The sequence below is a fragment of the Bombina bombina genome, chromosome 2 (genome assembly GCF_027579735.1).
Source record: "Bombina bombina isolate aBomBom1 chromosome 2, aBomBom1.pri, whole genome shotgun sequence".
In the NCBI taxonomy this organism is placed as follows: Eukaryota; Metazoa; Chordata; class Amphibia; order Anura; family Bombinatoridae; genus Bombina; species Bombina bombina.
The window spans coordinates 714,844,360-714,866,895 of record NC_069500.1 but is presented as its reverse complement, the minus strand read 5'-3'; positions in this window follow the sequence as shown (position 1 = coordinate 714,866,895).

The window sequence follows — 22,536 nt, the reverse complement described above, 5'->3', positions numbered from 1 at the left end:
AAAAAAAACTTTCATGTTTCAAATAGGGCATGTAATTTTAAACAACTTTCCAATTTACTTTTATCACCAATTTTGCTTTGTTCTCTTGGTATTCTTAGTTGAAAGCTAAACCTAGGATGTTCATATGCTAATTTCTTAGACCTTGAAGGCCGCCTCTAATCTAAATGCATTTTGATAGTTTTTCACCACTAGAGGGCATTAGTTCACGTGTTTCATATAGATAACATTGAGATCATGCACGTTTTTACCTTTGAGACAGCTCTGATTGGCTAAAATGCAAGTCTGTCAAAAGAACTGAAATAAGGGGGCAGTTTGCTGAGGCTTAGATACAAGGTAATTACAGAGGTAAAACGTGTATAATTATAACTGTGTTGGTTATGCAAAACAGGGGAATTGGTAATTAAGGGATTATATATCTTTTAAAACAATAAACATTCTGGTGTTGACTGTCCCTTTAAGTTAGAGGGTAGCAGATTCAGGAGAAATGTGAGGAAGCATTTTTTTTATGGAAAAGGTGGTGGATTCATGGAATAAACTTCCAATTAAGGTGGTAGGCGCAAAGGGCCAGATTACAAGAGGAGCACTATTTAACGCTCCCACTCTACATTAACTGCGCTAGAAGTAACCTTTTTGCGCGTCAGGTTGCGCTCATATTATGAATTGGAAGTAAACTTTTCACTTTCGCGCTAACCAGACAAGCACAAAAATACATTCTTAGAATATTGCATGCGCGTTCAGGTATTCCCCCCTTAGAAGTCAATGGACAAAAAGTGAAAAAAACACCCACTCATGCTCTAGCCCAAATGCATATTCTCAAGTGCGTTAACCTGACATTAAAATATGAATATTTCACATGTTCTGCACATAGCAGAATATGTTTTATTTATTCATAAATACAAATTTGTATATATATATATATATATATATATATATATATATATATATATATATATATATATATATGTGATGAGCGGTATTACCCCCTTGATTGGGTGTGATCTGCACATTACTCACAGCACACGAGATTGGAAACATTTTCTATCCCTATCCCTGTGTGGAAGCCTGGCCTCTTTTTGTACGTTTTTTCACACATTCAGAAATCGTTTTGGCATCTCTGTTGTATACCATGGTTTCACTTGGGACATGTTCCAAATCGTATACATTGTGGGACATTGAGGGAATAATTTACAGTACTGATACCCTCATCATTTTTCATGTGTTGTTTGTTGGCCTTTTATTGCCAAGTGTATTAAGCACTAATTTTTATGTCTAATGCTTTACACTATACACAATGTATATTACAAAACAAATATTCAAATTTGGTATGCATAAACAGTATTCACCAAGATATGCTAATTACCTTATATCAGTGTATAACACTTATCACGGACAACATTTTTACACTTCCAACCTTGATCATTAGGATACCTGAGTGTACCACTCTGGTCTCTTATAAATTTTGACAGGTTGTGATTATAGTATGACCTGCTTCTACATGTAAACAGTATGCACTAAGATTCATGATATACTACAAGGATATAGCCTTTCCGTGTTTTTATATTCTACTAGGTTGTTAAGATAACAACTGTAGTCAATATTGTTTTTAATAACATGCCTGCTTCATGATTCACACTATGAATATAGTACCTTATGTTAGAATTATATATTCCTATGTGTAAATGGAAATATGCTGTGGGTTATAACCCCCATCTTCTATAAATAACACAGGATTCATTTTATTTAATTGTAATTTTCTATATCACTTTATTACATACATTAGCCAATGTGTAATTCAAGTTGCTATAATGTTTCACTATTTGTTTCAATTAACTTTGATATTTAGGTGGCACTTTGTTGAAATGATACTGTGGGTTTCTATGGCAACCTGTTTACAACTGATGTTAATACGGACCATTATTAGTTTGGCAGATTAGCCTTGTACATCTGTTGTTATGCTTTGTTGCTCACATATAGTATGAATAATAATACATATTTATGCTAATAATGTATATAATAAGCTTAGTACACGTTTTGTTTATATTGCCGAATACTGGAAGTGACGTAATTCAACTTCCGGTTTCGGCTATCACAGTGGAACGCAGTATGCGTTCCAAACATGGATGTTTTTGGCGCTACTGGGGACAATTAGGTTTGTGTTATTTGATTTGTTACAATACACTATAAAAGAGGCTTTGTTTATCACGTTTGTATGCTGACGAAGGGGACTAGATCCCCGAAAACGTTACACCATTAAAGTATTGTGTACTTGAAGTGAAAAAGACCTGTGCATCATTTGTGTATATATATATATATATATATATATAGTAAGTCCAAAGAGAGCACACGCTCTGTTTTAATCCATTTAGTTAACGATTTCAGGGAGTGACCCTGTCATCAGACAAGTGAATAAGACAAAAATATAATGGTATTTTGGTAAAATATATATCTATACCTATATACACTCACCTGCCACTTTATTAGGTACATCTGTTTAATTGCTTGGTAACACAAATTGCTAATCAGCCAATCACATGGCAGCAACTCAATGCATTTAGGCATCTAGACGTGGTGTAGATGACTTGCTGAAGTTCAAACCGAGCATCAGAATGGGGAAGAAAGGGGATTTAAGTGACTTTGAACGTGGCATGTTTGTTGGTGCCAGACGGACTGGTCTGAGTATTTCAAAAGCTGCTGATCTACTGGGATTTTCACACACAACCATCTCTAGGGTTTACAGAGAATGGTCCGAAAAAGAGAAAATATCCAGTGAGTGACAGTTGTGTGGACGAAAATGCCTTTTTGGGTCGGAGGAGAATGGGCAGACTGGTTCGAGATGATAGAAAGGCAACAGTAGCTCAAATAACCACTCGTTACAACCAAGGTATGCAGAATACCATCTCTGAACGCACAACATGACGAACCTTGAAGCAGATGGGTTAAAGCAGCAGAAGACCACCCCAGGTGCCAATCCTGTCAGCTAAGAACAGGAAACTGAGGCTACAATTCGCACAGACTCACCAAAATTGGACAATAGAAGATTGGAAAAACGTTGCCTTGTCTGATGAGTCTCAATTTCAGCTGAGACATTCAGATGGTAGGGTCAAAATTTGGCATAAACAACATAAAAGCATGGATCTGGATCCATCCTGCCTTGTATCAACGGTTCAGGCTGATGGTGGTGTAATGGTGTGGGCAATATTTTCTTGGCACACTTTGGGCCCCTTAATACCAATTGAGCATTGTTTAAATGCCATGGCCTACCAGAGTATTGTTGCTGACCATGTCCATTCCTTTATGACTACAGTGTACCCATCTTCTGATGGCTACTTCCAGCAGGATAATGCACCATGTCACAAAGCTCAAATCATCTAAAACTGGTTTCTTGAACATGACAATTCACTGTATTCCAACGGCCTCCACAGTCACCAGATCTCAATCCAATAGAGCACCTTTGGGATGTGGTGGAACTGGAGATTCGTATCACGGATTTGCAGCCAACAAATCTGCAGCAACTGTGTGATGCTATCATGTCAATATGGACCAAAATGTCTGAGGAATGTTTCCAACACCTTGTTGAATCTATGCCACCAAAAATTAAGGCAGTTTTGAAGACAAAAGTGGGTCCAAACCGTTACCAGCAACTGTACCCTGGTTGGCTACTTGGAAGCTGCTTGTTTAAACCAGAAGGTACTCTCATAGATCTGGGCACCATCGGGTGAGTCAGGTGTCTTGGCACAGAGCACTCTTGGCTTTTTTACTTACAGGAGTCCTCCCATTCTTACGACCCACTGAGTAGATCTTCACCAAAATAGAGACCTGTCCTGCAAAAACTGCATAGTGTGGAGGTTGCTGGCTAGCGAATTCAGAAAAAAGAATGGTATCCTTGCTAACAGAGATCTCATTAATGGGCGGAAGCCTTCATCTTTTCCCAACACACTTTCACAAATTAAGAGGCCTGGTAGCTTCCGGACACTAAGTATAGACAAATGACACAATCAGAGCTACAAGATTGTCAGTTTCCTCCTGAAACAGCTGGAGGGAGAGTGAACTTGGACACATATTTTACATTAAGCAGTTTTATAACACACGCCTCACAGCACAGCCCTCTGTGGTCTACTCCATCTGAGTAGTTAAATTGTTATGTGTGACATTCTGCCTTATATTTTTTCAACTGTATAAGACAGCAAGCAGCAATCATCTATATTGTGCAAGCCTTGACTGCAACAGGTACCACAAGTTTTGCTGAATCCCTGTGATTGCCTCCAAAAGGATAGCTCGGCAGAGAGAGAAGATAATCATTTCCTGTACAAGATAGCCTTATATTCTAAAAATGTTACTCCTTAAATTTGCACTTTCTCTCCTTCTCCTTTCCTGCTCAGTTTGTCTGAGTGGGTCTCTTCCATTTCCTTCCCACCCCCTCCTTTAGGGTGTATCCATTTTCCTCGAGGGGAGAGAGTGTTGAGCTACATATCATTCTATTGGCAGCTTCTGACTTTTGCTAAGATGTTTTAATTTGTGTCACTACTGATTTGATTGTCCCGCTCTACTTTTTCAGTGATTAGGCTGATATCTTACAACAACAAAAAATATTTCCTTATGTTCCTAGTGGGCCCAATTGGATCGTGTTGTTATTGCTTGTGACAATATACTGCTATCAACTACTACTGAACATGCCACATTCCTCAAGAAAACGCCCTAAAACAACACTTACCCCCAAAAAACAGTACTGAATCACTTTCCTCAAACTAAAAAAGATCCTGGTAATAATGTACTCTCAGGATATAGAATCTCAGTCCAGGATGCACTCTTGTTCACATTCACAACACTTTATTACTGAGTCTACTCTTAAGAATATGCTGGCTGCTCAGACTCTGTCCATTACACAGGAAATCCAGCGTAGCTCAGCTTACCGAACAGATTAGCAAGCTTGATTTTAAGTTAGACATAGAAGATAGGTCACGCAGAAATAATATATAGTTCAGGGGTATTCCCGAGTCAGTTACAGCAATGGAACTATATGGCTATCTTTTTGCCCTTTTCACAGAATTAGTGCAACATTTTGATGGGGCACCAAACACTAGGAAGTGGGCCCCCAGGGGACTACGGCCTAAAATTGTTTTGTCAGATAAACCCAGAGATGTTATTGTCTGCTTCCACAGCTTCACCTTTAAGGACAAGTTAATTCAAGCTGCTTTCCAAAAGCCCAATTTGTCAGAAAAATTTCAGGATATCCAAATATTACCGGACCTATCTTCACACACACTGCAACAATGAAGACTTTATTCTCCAGTAACTACTGTCCTAAGGAAAGCAAATATCAAATACAGGTGGGGATACCCCATAAAGCTGTTGATTACAAAGGACAATCAGACCCATGTGGTTTTTTCTCTCTCACAGGGAATAACTGTCTTTATATTATGGGGCCTACAAAGTCTTAATGTGCCATCACAGTCATCCTCACAGGCTAAGTTGAGAGCTTCAGCTCCTGAATGGACTTCATAGGACCAAAGAGTGAAACGTCAAAAAAATTACTCATCTTAGGGAACTTTCGAGACCTATACTGAGCCATCTTAATGGTTGCTTGATTTCCATATTTTTGGTCTTTATCAAGTATCCTTTCCTGATAGTAATTTTGTTACAAATGTCTGAACACTCTTTGCATTGTTGATTGCAGCCTTATTGCACATTGATAAATAATGTATATGTTACTGCAGATTATATTTTGTTTGTAGTAGTTAGTATTGTAGTTGTGCGGGGTTGACCACCTCGGTTTACCACTATGACACTTGCTCCTCCCCTATGCAACCTATGCCAGGGTTTCACATTGGTGGATTATTTTCACAGTGCACAATTGGAAAATACATTTCCGTCGCTCCCTTTCTCTTTTTCCCTCCTCATTCTTTCTGTTTTTTTCCTCTTACTCTCTTTCTTCTGGTTGGGTCTCCTGCAACTTATACTCACCATACTGTAAAAAGCAGTTTAAATAGCTACTTTTAAATTTTGAATGCATAATGTTGTATGTCTAAATACTCTGAGTAAACTGAGCCTCCTATTACGTTCCCTGTCGTTTCATGACACAGATGTTGTTTTCCTGCAGGAAACTCACTAGAAATTACATGAACCGAACAGGCTCATCTCCAAAAACTACCCAGTGATTGAGTTTGCACCATATACTCAAAAAGTTAGAGCATTAGCCATAATAATACATAAACAAGTTGCTTTTGAAGTAGTTCAAGTAATAACAGACCCCCCAGCTAGATATGTTATAGTTATCTGTAATTTAAATCACACCTGACACACTTTAGTTTCAATTTACCTACGAAACAATAACCAACCTAAATACTTTTTAAAATTCTGCATGTAGTGATACATTTCAGCAGGGGTGAGTATTATTAGGCAGCAATTTTAATATGGTATGGGACTGCAAATTGCATTGGAAAACCTCTAGCTTTATTGGGAAGGGTGCCCATGCTGAACATTTGGCTCTTAAATTTAAATCCTTAATGTCCCAATTTGGCTTTTACGATACATGGAGGTTCTTGCACTCACTGGATAAATATTTGACTCACTTTTCCCACCCCCATAATCTTTACTCTAGAATAGATTATATTTTTAGTCAGGCCAACACCTTAGCTCTAATTAAATCTGCTAACATACACTTTTGCCCTTGGTCAGATCATGACCAAGGGGCCGATTTATCAAGGCCTGCTCCTTAACTAGTCCACCTGCTCTGAGGCTGCGGACATCAATCTGCCTGATCTTATACGATGGGGCTGATTGACTCCCCCTGCTAACCACAAATCTGCAGGGGGCGGCATTGCACAAGCAGTTCACAAGAACTGCTTGTGTAATAATAAATGCAGTCGGCATTCATCGACGTCTGTCAGACGACCGATGATAAATCGGCCCCTATGTGTCTATTAGCTTCCTAGCTGCAGATGTCAGAAATCCTAGTTGCCACTGGTGTATGCCCTATTCAATTCTCTCTGACCTCTCATTTCGGGAGGAATTAAGAAAAGATATACATCTTTTGCAAGTTACTGACAGTCACTCAGTGCAAGGTGACATTTTATGGGGTGCAGTTAACGCTACCATTAGGGTTTATATTTTTAAGAAACAAGCCCTTATCAAGAAAGCTCAATGACTCACGTTATCCACTGTAAGCTGAGGATTCTAGAGCATCAACATTGTTTATCTCCCACACACAACTTTTTACCCAAATAATTGAGATTAAAAGTCATATATGTTTTTATAGAATTGCGTAGGAATAAAAACCAACTCCTAAAACTTAAACAACTTTTTTATTATAAGGGTAACAAAGTAGATACTATGCTAGCAAAGAAGCTAAGACACCTCACAGGTATCACGCAAATACAACAAATTATAAATGCTGATCAAATTTTTTGACTCCCCTCACAAATAGGAATCACATTTTCGGAAATTCTATGAGTCCTTATACAACATTGAGCGTTTTGAGAGCCCTCCATAGACCCCCAAAAATATCATACAAATGTTCCTCCATTCTCTTAAACTTCCAAATCTCATGTCTCAACATAGGAGCTCTCTGGCCCTATCCATATCCCTAGCCCTAGGTAAAGTCAAACAAGTTACCAAAAATCTTAAACTGCATAAAGTGCCAGGTCCAGATGGTTACCATGCCCTTTTCTATAAAACTTTTACAAACAAGCTATCTCCCCTTCTTTTCAGATTTTTTAAAATTTAGCCAGCAAAGAGGGAGCATTTAGAAAGGAATTTTTAGAGGCTTCCATTGTCACAATCCCCAAGGCAGAACATGCAGTGATCTGAGATGAGATTGCAGAAAACACCTCCTAAATATTTCTTGTGAATCTACCAGATTAAACAAACCTTTCTCCATCAGCTCTAGTTGCTGAGAAAGCATTTGATCGGGTCTGATGGGATTATCTGCGGAAACTTTTAAATTCCCCAGAGAAATTTAACTTTCTATAAAGGCCCTTTACTCTGCACCCACGGCTACTGTAATGGGTATCGGCTTTTGCGTTCCCCCCTGCTTTTTGCTTTTGCCATTGAACCATTAGCTGAACAAATTAGAATCGATAAGAACAGCTTTGGTATAACTCTATTTGGAACAACGCAGAAAGTTGTGTTGTTTGCAGACAATATCACTATATTCTGGTCCACACCTATAAAAACTATACCGTGTCTTTTAGATACCCTAGAGGCACTTGGAAAATTTAAACAAATAAAACATATCCAAAACAGAGATTTATACTTGGGGCCTTTTAACAAGATTATTTACGACTGTTAAAAGAACAATATCAGTTTAAATGGATTGGAGATTCCATAAAGCATCTAGGAATTAAACTTTCTAACAATATTCCAAAAATAATTAAAGATAATTTCACTCTCCTTCTAAATGAGCTGAGAAATTTTCCATCTCGTGGTTAGGCAGAATTACAGCCCTAAAAATGAGTTTCCTTCCCAAAGTGACATATTTGTTTCATTGCCTTCCAATTAGATTACTGAAACACCTACTATTACAATTTCAAAGTTAATTTACTAGTTATATCTGGCAGGGTAAAACTGCCCATGTAGCGCATACAATTCTACAACACCCAAGATTACATGGCAGAATTGCTTCTCCATCCAAGCACCTAGATTACAAGTTTTGCGTTATGGCTGTGCGCAAATAGCACATGCGTAATGTTTATTGCGCACTCTTCGTACCATAGGTATTACAAGTCCGAAAAGAACGTTGTTACGAATCGCGTTAACACGAATACTGCTTTTATTTCACTTGCGTATTCACGGCCACGTAATGGATTCCCCAATAGAGATCAATGGAAACTGAAAAATAAATTGATTTTTCATCTAACACTCAATATCGCGAGAACTACATATAGCTCTGTCACATTACATATACAACTTAATGGACACCAATAATAATCATGTCAAATGTACAAACAACAATCGCTCATTCAACAATCACAATTATTCACAACAAATACTACATGACATTTACACAAAACGAGGATTCAAAAAATACGTTTGGATCTGCATCACGAAAGAAAAGAACAAGAACAACCCATTACACACTTATACACAAACGAAACATTTGCATTGGCAATTAGGAAGGATTTCACAAAAATAATTATATAGAACAGTTAACAAATACGATAGGATCAAAAATTATAGGGATTTTGCGATACTAAATTATGATAATGTTCTGCAAACGATCACTATGACATCATCACATTATACACATTCCTTAAAAACATATGTGGATTTAGAAGCTCAATATGAGCATGCGCAAATTCAAACAACTACTCCACATTGCACACATACAAATCTTCACAAAAGCACACCTGGACCTTGTTTACTTTCCAAACCGGTACATCATTAAGCATTTACACAGGATATATAAGCACGCTCTGAACATGGCTTCCTTCACTGTATTGCTTTTTCAAGACAGGTACATGTCTAGGCGTTGGAGGTTAGAGTTAGAGATAGTGAGAGAGAGTTTGTGTACAAATCTGTCTGGGTGAGTGTGTGAGTGCTGCTTTGTTTTTCATTCCTTACACATAGTTAAACATATTTACTTTCATTTACACACAAACACATTCAATACATACATACACATACCAGTAACACTACATACACACACATACACTCCATCCCTCATTCCCTTTAAACCTATACCCATCCCATAGTTATTTTTTGTTCTTTTTAGACCAACTTATTGTTTACACACCCTCATTTAGTCCTCATTTAGTCCTTTTTATATGTTTGTCTGTTTTTTACTACCCCTTACCCTATTTTCTAAAACCCATTCACACTTTGAGCACGGAGTAGACATTCGTCTACAGCCGCTGGGAGGAAATGCTGCATCCCAACATCTCAGAGGTGGCCCTAGTTGGGATCAAAGGAGAGATCGATACCAGGAACCTGCACTTCTCATCTTCTGATAAGGACATTTACTAATCTCTTTTCATCCACCTCATAACTCATTTACTTTTTTAAACATTATTCCGAAAACGCATTCAGAATTACCTTGAGAAATATGTATTTGAAGAAAAGCTATCATATTGGTATCTAACCTCCAGATTATGTGTGCATTTAAACATATTTAAAAAGCACACAAAAATACATTAATATTGAATATCTAGATATCCGAAAGACGGGTTTTCAAATACGTAAATCATCTTGGTTTTTCTTGGATAAAATTGGATTACTGATTACTAAGGCAGCTTCATTAATACACTTTCAATTATATCATTTACATCTTTATTTGGAACTGTGCTAATATCTCTTATTTCTTTATTTTAATATATACAGAGTATAAGCCCGGTGAGGAGGAAACACAGCAGGAACATGCTCCTTCTTCACTCAGGCATGAGAGTGGTGCAGAAGGTGAAATGCCACCTCGGAGAGAACAGGAGGATACCCCTACAGAAGATACCCCTGCAGAAGATACCCATGCAGCAGCTTCCCCTGATGACAACACCCCCCCCCCACAATGCCCGAGGGGGAGCTTATGAGGGTCTTCCTACAGGAAATGCAGGACTCCCGGAGGGCACAACAGGCACACACACAGTTTATGACCAACGCAGTGAACACCCTGATAGGACAAACAAATATTGTAAATGTTCTAAATAACATATTTCAGGTCCTCCGGGAGGTGGCAAGCAGACCATATCCAGAAATGGGAAGACCACAAGAGCCTGGACCATCATCTCCTGGACCATCATCTCCTGTGCCTCCTCCATCTCCTATTCTGCCTGGTCAATCCCCAATCACTCACAGTACTCCTCCTCCCCCTCTTCCCCAAACATCTACAATGAGGACGCATCTGAGGAGGCATTTGACCACTCCAGAGCCTCACTGTCGTGGGAAGAAGGGAAGGAGGAAGAAGTAATTATATTGATATATTATTGTTTGTAATTTAAAGTTAATGTGTAAAGGATAATTATGTGATGATGTTGTCTTCTTACACTTGTGGAGCACACTCTGTATTTAATAGGCTTCTATGGGTCCGGGTCCATGGAGACAGATTGTTTGCAGAGTGTGTTTTACAAGTGTGTTGAGACAACTTCATCACATGCTGTCCCTGTTGATTAGATTTGATTTGTTTTTGTGATGTGATGCCCAAACGTGTTCTCCTAATACAAACCAACAACCATTACAATTATACATGATGGCATATCACTGTTTTGATGCAAACAACATAGCTTGAACAAGAAAATATGCTAACATATACTAATCCTTATGGCTTATTGGTATCTCTACATGTGCTTGTTAAATAAAGCAAATATTGTATTTTTTTAAAAAAATCCTGTATGCCATATTTCTTTTAATGTGTTCACAACATTGAATGCGTAATATAAAGTGTATTTTTGGAAAGATAGCTTAAAGTGTTTTACTTATTTTGGAAAAGGATTTAATTTAAAGGTGCATGAAAGCAGAAAATTCTCTTTCATGATTTTGACAGATCATAACATTTGAAACAAGTTTCACATTTACTTATATCATTTAATTTGCTTTATTATCTTGTTATCCTTTGCTGAAAAGTTTATCTAGGAATGCTCAGGAGCAGCAAAGAACCTAGCTTCTATCTGCTGATTGGTGGCTGCATATATCTACCGATTGTCATTGCCTCACCCATGTGTTTTCTTAGAAACCAATAGTGTATTGATGATCCTTCAACAAATTATACCAAGAGAATGAAGCAAATTTTATAATAGATGTAAATTGGAAAGTTTTTTTTTAAAATTGTATGTTCTACATAACTAATGAAAGATACATTTAGGGTTTCATGTCCCTTTAAGAGTTACATTTGAATGTCATGCTCACAGTGCTATATTATTTGGATAACAACAATTTTGAATCGATAATTGACACAATATTGAACATTTAAAGAAATAGTAAATATTAGGACATCTCTAAAAAGTATATATTGGTATAAACTAGATTTACAATATCATTTATTATTATATCAGCAGTAATCTCCAGTAAAAATGTTGAAGTACTTATTTATCTTAGCAGTTACCAACCAATAAAATGTATATACGTAACAATATATTTATTAAAATGAATATGTATTCCTTAATTCTAGATTAGTTATCCTTATAGACACTTTGAATTATATTTACAGTATGTAGAAACTAGATTATGAATCAATTACGCACACTTATTCCGTTACAATATTCTATGCAACAGATCACAAAATGCACCTCCAAAAATTAACCTTACTCACAATGAATAGCATTAAAATACCACAATAAAAATACCAGAATATGGACCGCTAACTTAACAGTGTTTAGTTAAACAATATAACAAGATACTTCACACAATCTTATTAAGTCTCAATAAATCTGAGATAACTTTCAGGGAAGTATAATTAAGCTATTTAGCCCCCAAATGGTTTTATATAACTTCAATTTAAACACCAGGAATTGTACTGTATATATTATTAATGCAACAGCCAATTTATATGCCAATATGTCTGGCCTGGAATAACCTCATATTCAGCCACAATAAGACAAATGTTAAAATATATGTATATAGCAATAACTGTAATTAAATTATGATGTTAAAATACAAAAAATATTTCTAAACATTAATATTTAATACCAATATACTTACTACCCTTGGTCTAATTAATATTAAATATAAGAATAAATCTCCTTTTAAATCACACTACGATATAACTATAGTTTTAGAATACCTTGATTTAAAATTTAAAAAAATATAGAGCAACTGTATACATCACAAAATAAACCAATTTGAAAGTTTCAGCTTTTTCAGATTAATCCAGTTCATCGTCATAAATAAGAAGTTTATGCAATTCAGAGAATAAAAAGTTTAGGCCCAATGTTGCTTTCTGTAGAGACTGTGTTCCAAAGGCAGCAGTTGTCAGTCAGTCAAAATTCCAGCAAAGACCCCTCTTACTCCTATGCATCAGGCTTTTATCAAGTGAGAAGCCCGCAACTATTTTGTAATCATTGTTGAACATTTTGGATACGCACTTAGAGGAGCTTGTCCCTTATTGGTTCTTTGAAAAATGCATATGGTACCTTTAAATTCAATGATAATTTAAATACTTTTGGTTGCAATTCTTTCATAAACCACCAGAGGGCAGCATGAGCAGGAAAACGGCTATGTTAGCAAAGTACTATTATATCCAAATGTATATTTAATATCCTTACTATATCCATATATTAATCAATTATATGTGCAATATGTGTGGGACCATATTATACTATTTAACCTGAGTATTTTCATACTAAACATGATATACTACTACTTATAATATTTTAGAAGTTGCCTTCAAAGTTACATTTTTATGAGTGGACAAGTAGTAAGAATTAATAAAATATATGTATTTATCTGACTTATTTTGTATATCAGTTCATTTGATATACTGGTATATATATTTGATTTCCTAGTTACCATTTTACAACATATATAGATGAGCATTTATAGTTTATTAATACATGTCTCAACAGTGTTTAATACATGGGCTAAAAATCTATGATGCATTTATATGTTAACTTATGGTATCTTATTTAGAAACATCATCTTCACATCAGGTTCTCCCCTGTCATGTTTATTAGACTCCTGGAAAAACAAAAAAAAATGTTAGAACAATAGAAATTGTTCTAGGTTGACAGATTATGAAACTCAAATTAAAATTTTAGAAGAAAGGTTTTTAGAAAGGGGGTACAACCAAGAAATAATAAAATCAGCTATAGAATATGGTAGAAATATGAACGGGAAATGTAGACAAAGAACAGCAAAAAAAGAGGAAAGCATTACAAAGTTAAAAGTTCCCTTTATCACAAATTTCAATAGTGATTATAAAACTGTAGAAAAAATAGTCAAAAAACATTGGCATTTGATAAAGAAAGATCCAATTATAGGAGAAAAAATAACAGAGAATCCTAATTTCATATATAGAAGGGTAAGAAACATGAAGAGCCTACTAGCCCAGAGTGAATATACACAGACAGCAAAGAAACCAGATAAAGACCTAAAAGGAAAGTTAATAACGGGTTTCTATCCCTGCTATAGCTGCAAAGCTTGCAAACATAGCAACAAGAAAAAAGAAATAGAATCCACAAGCAACAATTATAAAGCTAAAATAAATTAAACCATAGGATGTAGCGACCATAATGTTATATATATACTACAATGTAGTTGTAAATTACAATATTTAGGTGAAACAACCAGGTGTCTCCATACACGGATTCATGAACACCTATGGAATATAGAAAAGGGACAACAAGAAACACACCTATATGAACATTTTAGATTAGTACATAATAACAATATCAAAGATCTAACATACTGGGGTATAAAAAAAGGTACAGAAACCTTGAAGAGGAGGTAACTTTGAGAGAATATTACTAAAGAAAGAGGCAGAATATATATACAATATGGGAACCCTTTACCCAAAGGGACTTAATTCAGAACTAGATCTTAGCCTGTTTATATTAGACTGAGAGCCAATATTTAGATTGATTTACATAGCATATGACTAAGCTAGGGATTAAGGAACCTAACCTTTTACTAAGTATAAATATTATTATTTAGGTTAGTCCCTTTAAACATTGAAAGATTTATTTTAGAGTTTTATTTGAAATATTACAATATGGTTAAAATATTCAATTATTACAATTCTAATATACACTTATACCGGTTCCTTTTAAAAAAAATGAGGATCATTGTATACAAACGTAGAATTTTAGTTTACAAAATATCCACTAGCAGTACACTCAAGGTAGTAATATTTTGAATAACAGATATATACAACTTATCCAATAAAAGGTTGTTTTTAAGCATAATGTATGATGTAGAAAGAATTTTAGAATACATCTATTTTTGTTATTCCCATTATGATTTAATTGTGTTAATCCATAATGAAATAATAGTGCAAATCCACCTTTAAGAAAACCACCATAGAGCTTACAAATAACTATTAAGAATAGGAACTAACAATACAATACCACCTTAAATAATGGAGGAAATAATACCACCTTAAATTCGAAAGAAGCAACTGGAGGAATTTGAACAAGTAAAAACTCAGGGTGGGGTATTTAAATCCAGTTAATGTTCCTTGGATAGCAGTCTTGATAAAGCCTAAATACAGGTGAAACACGTTGATGTTTATTCAAGGGTCTGAAGAAAGTACAAGCATTATTGAAAGAATCCAAGCAGTCTTTTTTAGTGAAAGTTAATACTCTGCGCAGAGTAAGGAAAAGACCACAGAAGGAGACCACGGAAGCGAATGTTTACAGCAGAATGACACATACTAAAAGTGGGAGTGAGAAGAACTGGTAGCCCTGCAACATCCGCCACCTTTTCGAGACCTATGTGGTAAGATCTGCAACACCAGCATTTCAATCGTGACACAGTCACATCCAAGAGGTCAGAGGTGAGATCGGAGGCCTAACGGTCCAAGGACAGACCGCAAACGTATTGGCTAATTCATACAACAGTTCTATACTGAAACGGCAAAGGGACTGGTAAAGTATCCTCACTATACATTTATTTGTGTTAATACTGCAACAAATCTTTGCAAATATATTGGACAGCTCAAACAGATTGTAACTATAATGAATCAGCTTATATATCAAAGTTAGACCCGTTAAAGCCCTGAAAGTTTTTATGCAAGTAAAATCAAGTTTTCTACTACAAAAGTGTATCAAGTTTTCTACTACAAGGGTGGATTGATACATCACACAAGTGAACTTTTAAACAAAAAGTGAACTTTGTATCAACACAATCACTGGTGGATTATATTTATCAAGCGATTTAAACCCACAGTAGTATACAATTTTAACTGTCTAAAGGTGGTATTGAATATTTAGAGGTTAGAGGCTGAGGCCCAGAATAAACATAATGCATTATCATTGAAAAACCTAAAAAGTCAAAAGTAGCTTTAATCCACCTATGTGTAATAACAGTGTGGAGACCTTTATGCAGCTTGTTTTAAGGGATATTGAGGTATTACAGAGTAAGAACAGGATCCCTGATAAAAGGAAAAAAACGTATACAGAGTAATTTTACTAAAATTGAAAATAATGCTTTGCTTGATTTAAGAAATAACGGTGATATTATTTGTAAACCTGCGGATAAGGGCGGGGCTACTGTTATCCTAGATAGGGGATATTATGTGCAAGAGATTAAAGATCAACTGTGTGATAAAGAAATATACAGATTATTGAATAGAGACCCTACTCTAGAGGTAAAACGTGAACTTATTAAGTGTATTGACAGGGCAATGTATAATGGTATAATAACAGAGAAAGAACAGAGGTTTCTTTTACCAGAAAAATATGTAACACCTGTTTTTTATACATTGCCCAAGATACACAAAAATAAGGAGTCCCCCCCAGGCCGTCCAATTGTGGCAAGCACAATCTTAACAAATGTTTCTATATATTTGGATAGGGTACTCAGACCACTAGCTATGCAGACTATGTCTTATCTCAAAGATACAGGAGATTTTCTGATTAAATTGGAAGAATAGGGGATAGAGAGTGATAAATTTATTCTATATACCCTTGACGTAAACAGCTTGTACACGTCAATTACCCACGTGAGTGGATTAGGTGCTATCAAGCATGCTGTTGACACCAATGGTATATTATCTGCAACACAATGTGATTTTGTTTTGGAATTACTCCAATTGATTCTTTACTGTAACTACTTTATTTTTCAGGACCAATGTTATATACAGTGCCAGGGGACTGCTATGGGGTCGAATGTCGCCCCCACATATGCTAGCATCTTCATGGGTGTATACGAAGAGAAGTTTGTATACAGTAATACATAATTTCTACAGTATGGATTATGCTGGTTTAGATATATAGATGATGTATTTGGCATATGGGGGGGGGCGACATCGACTCCTTACAAGAATTTGTAGCTGAACTTAATGTATCAACAAGACATATCAAGTTTAAACTCACATATAGTGAGGAGTCAGTGGCATTCCTGGACACTAGTGTAATAAAGAGTGGGAGGACATTGAAGGTGGATATTTACAGAAAGGAGAGTGATAGGAATAGTCTTTTAAGATTTGAGAGTGCACATCCACCCCCTCTAATAAAAAGTCTCCCTAAGAGTCAATTACTTAGGGTCAAAAAAATTGTCTCTGATGAGGATATGATAGAGACTAGATTGACAGAGGTGGGTGATCTATTTATTGAGAGGGGGTTTTTCTAAACATCTCATACAGAAACAGATTGAGGAGGTCAATAAAATTCCCAGACGTTCTATCCTAAGAGGTACTAAAGTAAGGAATAAACAGGAAGGGAAACGTATGGTATTTGTCTCACAATATAGTACATTGAGTACAGAGATATATAAGGTGATTAAGAAACATTGTCCTGTTATTAAAAATTTAAATCCCCAGATAAAGGAGTTTGATGAACCCCCGATGCCTGCATATAAGAGGTGTAGGAATCTAAAAGATTCCCTGGTAAGAGCGGATTTAGGTACAGCCAAAAAACAGATAAAACTTACATCTCTACTCCCAAACTAGGATGTTTTCCTTGTCTAGGGTGCTGTAATTGTGGTAATATTATTAAAGGGAATTCTTTTTTCCCACCCATTGACTGGTAGGAAATATAGGGCCCGATCCAATATAAATCGTCGCCCGCAAAAGGTGGCGACGCCAATATTTGCGCGGGTTTGGTATCCTATATACTGTGTAACTTAGAAGTTACGCGTGTATATTTCTGCCTTCGCCCGTCGTTTTTTGGCCCATAGACTGACATACAAAACACGCGCAGTTTGGTATCCAATATACGGCGTAAGGACTTACGCGCGCAGATTTCAGAAAATCTACTCCATTCTCATCTCGCCACAAATTTCAGCCGCAGGAACCCTTGCACTGACTCTCTCAGGAACCCTTGCACTGACCACTCTCTGAAGGCCTAACAAGTGCATGCTTAACAACATACATATCAGCAGCTTGATCACAAATAGTTAACCTCTTCAAAGCATTTATTATTCCTGCCCCTGCAAGTTTGTCAAACCAATCACAAAGGGGTCATCATGGGGCACAAGGGGTGCATCATGGGGCACAAGGGGTCATCATGGGGCACAAGGGGTCATCATGGGGCACAAGGGGTGCATCATGGGGCACAAGGGGTCATCATGGGGCACAGGTGGTGCTGGAAGCCCTACAATCCCCTGTTGTTCTGTCTACACATGCTGATTCTATAGTTGCTGCTGAGGTCCATGGTGATGGTGCTGCCCCTGCTGCAGCTGGTCATCGAATTACATACTGCGGAGTTCCACTGCATGTAAGTGAAACTACTAAATCCCACCCCCATTCCCTTAACCACCCTAATTACTGAAAATATATCATTAGTTCAATTCATGTTTTGGTCACTATGATTTATTGACTATCATTTCGAGGAATGAAAATGGATGTTTATACCTTATGTTCACACCTTCTGTAAAAACATTATTATTTAGATATACAGGGAGTGCAGAATTATTAGGCAAGCTGTATTTTTGAGGATTAATTTTATTATTGAACAACAACCATGTTCTCAATGAACCCAAAAAACTCATTAATATCAAAGCTGAATAGTTTTGGAAGTAGTTTTTAGTTTGTTTTTAGTTATAGCTATTTTAGGGGGATATCTGTGTGTGCAGGTGACTATTACTGTGCATAATTATTAGGCAACTTAACAAAAAACAAATATATACACATTTCAATTATTTATTTTTACCAGTGAAACCAATATAACATCTCAACATTCACAAATATACATTTCTGACATTCAAAAACAAAAAAAAAACAAATCAGTGACCAATATAGCCACCTTTCTTTGCAAGGACACTCAAAAGCCTGCCATCCATGGATTCTGTCAGTGTTTTGATCTGTTCACCATCAACATTGCGTGCAGCAGCAACCACAGCCTCCCAGACACTGTTCAGAGAGGTGTACTGTTTTCCCTCCTTGTAAATCTCACATTTGATGATGGACCACAGGTTCTCAATGGGGTTCAGATCAGGTGAACAAGGAGGCCATGTCATTAGATTTTCTTCTTTTATACCCTTTCTTGCCAGCCACGCTGTGGAGTACTTGGACGCGTGTGATGGAGCATTGTCCTGCATGAAAATCATGTTTTTCTTGAAGGATGCAGACTTCTTCCTGTACCACTGCTTGAAGAAGGTGTCTTCCAGAAACTGGCAGTAGGACTGGGAGTTGAGCTTGACTCCATCCTCAACCCGAAAAGGCCCCACAAGCTCATCTTTGATGATACCAGCCCAAACCAGTACTCCACCTCCACCTTGCTGGCGTCTGAGTCGGACTGGAGCTCTCTTCCCTTTACCAATCCAACCACGGGCCTATCCATCTGGCCCATCAAGACTCACTCTCATTTCATCAGTCCATAAAACCTTAGAAAAATCAGTCTTGAGATATTTCTTGGCCCAGTCTTGACGTTTCAGCTTGTGTGTCTTGTTCAGTGGTGGTCGTCTTTCAGCCTTTCTTACCTTGGCCATGTCTCTGAGTATTGCACACCTTGTGCTTTTGGGCACTCCAGTGATGTTGCAGCTCTGAAATATGGCCAAACTGGTGGCAAGTGGCATCTTGGCAGCTGCACGCTTGACTTTTCTCAGTTCATGGGCAGTTATTTTGCGCCTTGGTTTTTCCACACGCTTCTTGCGACCCTGTTGACTATTTTGAATGAAACGCTTGATTGTTTGATGATCACGCTTCAGAAGCTTTGCAATTTTAAGAGTGCTGCATCCCTCTTCAAGATATCTCACTATTTTTGACTTTTCTGAGCCTGTCAAGTCCTTCTTTTGACCCATTTTGCCAAAGGAAAGGAAGTTGCCTAATAATTATGCACACCTGATATAGGGTGTTGATGTCATTAGACCACACCCCTTCTCATTACAGAGATGCACATCACCTAATATGCTTAATTGGTAGTAGGCTTTCGAGCCTATACAGCTTGGAGTAAGACAACATGCATAAAGAGGATGATGTGGTCAAAATACTCATTTGCCTAATAATTCTGCACTCCCTGTATATACCCATGTGCAGGGATAGGCAATGTATCCTTCACTAAAAGTCTTAACCTTAGAAAATGTACGCCACAGCCTTGGCTCGTTCCTATCCCTGCACATGGGTCAATTTCTATTGGATGTGAGAAACCTTGATTTACATCTTAAAAGTGAATATCACTATATGTACCCTTTATACACAACTATGTGATGTGGTTTAGAGAACATGAATATGTCATAAACATGATGATATTACCTTTTCTGGGCCATTTCCACACAGGCCTTATTATATTTTTCAAAAATATTAGTGTACTAAAACACCCCTCACATGGATGTGGATGACAACTATATGGTAAATAACAGAGGACAAGATTTAGGATGAAATATAACAATATTTTTTTTTTTTTTTAGGCTTCTTAGATGAGGGGGCTGAGGGGCCTGGAGTAGGTCTCCTGCCTCTCCTGGGTTGTGTGGATTCAGAGGATTCTGCAGGAATGCTGGCCACAGATGAGAGGCTGGAGGCAATGTCCTGCTGGTGTGTGAAATGCTCCACCAACACACCCAACAGTTGGTTCTGTTCCCTCCATCTGTTGTCACTCTGAATCTGCATGTCCGAAATAACTCTCAGCATCTGAGATTGGTTCTGGACAATACCACTTAAAGATGCTGCCATGTCCCGTTGCAGCTCAATGGAACGCTGTAGTAAAGTCTGTTGGCTCCTGTAAAACCTGCATTGGTCTCTCTGCATTCTCTCACAGGTTAATGTGAGCCTCTCGCAGGTTGATGTTTGCCTCCTCTGGAGGGCAATGTATTCGTCGCCCATGGCGGAAGTCAGAGGATCTATAGGCTCTTCCCCAGCAGGGACTCTAGGCGCAGGTTCACCTCTAGCTGCTGTTTCGCCTTGAACATCCTCAGCTGCTGGTGCTGCCGGAGGGATCACAGCTGGTGCTGCCGGAGGGATCACAACTGGTGCTGCCGGAGGGATCACAGCTGGTGCTGCCGGAGGGATGATGACAGGCGGTGCTGCCTGAGGGATCACAGCTGGTGCTGCCTGAGGGATGATGACAAGCGGTGCTGCCTGAGGAATGCTGACAGCTCTATGCTCCTCCTCAGATGCTGGAGCTCTTCCAAGCAAAGCAGATGGTGGAGATCTCCGGATGGACTGGTAGTCCCATTGCCGGCTGGTGTGCACCCACTCAGCCTGGTGGTATAATCCCTGACTGGCCTGATATTGGTGGGGGGGGGTAAAGACATCTACCCTTCGGGGCTGACTTGGCTCCCCCTCCAAGCCAAAGGAATAGTCCTCCGGCCAGGGCTCCTGCCAGGTATCCTCTTGCAATGCTGGCGGCATGAGATCTGGATTGTCAACAGAGGCACTCCAACCCAGCTCATGCCTGGGAGCATACTCTTGCTGGACTCTCTGGACCGGTGGTTGAGGTGGAGATATTCTTTGTGGTGGTGGTGGAGGTGGATGCATGGGCGTTTGCACCCTGGTGACTGGAGGTTCTGTGGAGGAGTCAAATAATGAGAGGGATTAGTACAGTCAGATATATATCCATGTGGGCATACAATGTACATGCTAGGGCCTATACACATTCTCATGTCTATAACTCTATAACATGCATGTGCACATTGAGATTTGTGATATGAGGGTTTTTAATATGCAAAGTATACATGTATGTGTTTCATACAATAGTTCTGTGTACATGTCAGTGATGGTGAAAATGTGTTCTTTAAGTGACACTATGGTTGTGATGACTATAGTGTCCATTTACTGAAAACTCTACATGTGGCTTGTGGCCTGTGTTATTCTGAGACATGTTAGTATTTCACTATTCCACCTCATATCATGAATTTCAATGTGTTAAGTAGCATTAAATGGACATTAAACCCATTTTTATTCTTTCATGATTCAGCTAGAGCATGCAATTTTAAACAACTTTGTAATTTACTTCCATTACCTAATTTGCTTCATTCTCTTGATATTCTTAGCTGAAAAGCATATCTAGATAGGCTAAGAAGCTGCTGATTGGTGGCTGCACATCAATGCCTCGTGTGATTGCCTCACCCATGTGCATTGATATTTAATAAACAAAGAATAACAAAATAATGAAGGAAATTAGATAATAGAAGTAAATTGGGATGTTGTTTAAAACTGTATTCTCTATCTGAATAATGAAATAAAAAGATTTGGTTTAATGTCCCTTTAATGTGAAATCTAATTGTAGATGTTTTTGTTAGTAGGCCAAATACAATGCTCCTCATTGTGTACATGAATGTGTGACATTATAGGATGTTATATCTCAAATACATATAATACTGGTTTGTTGGATGTTACTCACCAGCATGATGTGCTGTGGTTGCAATCCCTGCACGAGCCCCTGGAAGTTCACGGACTGCTGTGACGCTCAGGGACCTATGAATGAGCTCCTGCCACTTGTTATATTCTGCCTCCTGGTGAGGCCCACCTCCTGTTGCCCTCTGGGACATTGCTTCTTGGCCCATCTTCTCCTTGACTCTCCT